At 39.6% G+C, this 588-nt stretch overlaps 1 pseudogene; it reads right to left on the bottom strand.

Annotated features, from left to right (window-relative positions):
* Positions 1-6: 6 nt before the first annotated feature.
* LOC110428789 (UPF0481 protein At3g47200-like) overlaps positions 7-588 on the bottom strand; it is a 903-nt pseudogene continuing 321 nt past the window's right edge.

Raw genomic sequence — 588 nt, 5'->3', positions numbered from 1 at the left:
TATGGTTTGAGTTAAAGTGAGCACAAGCAATATAGTTGCAGCAACCGTAGAAGCACTTCTCCAAGGTGTGCTGAAATACTGACTATATATGGTTGCCTTCCACCTATGCCAAGGTTGGTTGTGGTATTTGCTCAGCTTTACTATAAGGTGAAAGAACCTTCTATTAATCCTTCCTTTAAGAATATTTACGCAAAGACTGTTAAACAAACGGGCCACATCACTGCTAGTTCCAAGCCAGCCACCAGTAAATCTATATCTTTGCTAGTGTCAAAAAGGTAATCCACAATTGTAAAATAGTCACTTATGAATTGTTCATTTGGATAGTGATATTGCTCCAGGGCAATGAGGTTGCGGGAACAATCTGCTGGTTCATCCCATATATGCAGAGACGGTATTTCAAGTATTCCATTGAAAAATTTTATGTCAAGCAAGCACTTGCTTTCGCTTGCGCAGAACTTCAGGCCTGCTGCATGTAGTTGAGTTACGCCAGGAAAATGTTCACGTAACTCTTCATAAGAAAAGTCAAATTCATCTTCATCGCAATTTTTTCTTTCTCCGCAAGTTTTCCACCATTGTCACTACTCTGTA

Source organism: Theobroma umbraticum, unplaced genomic scaffold (assembly GCF_002168275.2).
Source record: "Theobroma umbraticum cultivar Fairchild unplaced genomic scaffold, ASM216827v3 scaffold_84.0, whole genome shotgun sequence".
NCBI lineage: Eukaryota > Viridiplantae > Streptophyta > Magnoliopsida > Malvales > Malvaceae > Theobroma > Theobroma umbraticum.
Note: the sequence above shows the minus strand (reverse complement) of the source record. Positions and strands in the feature narration are given on the sequence as shown.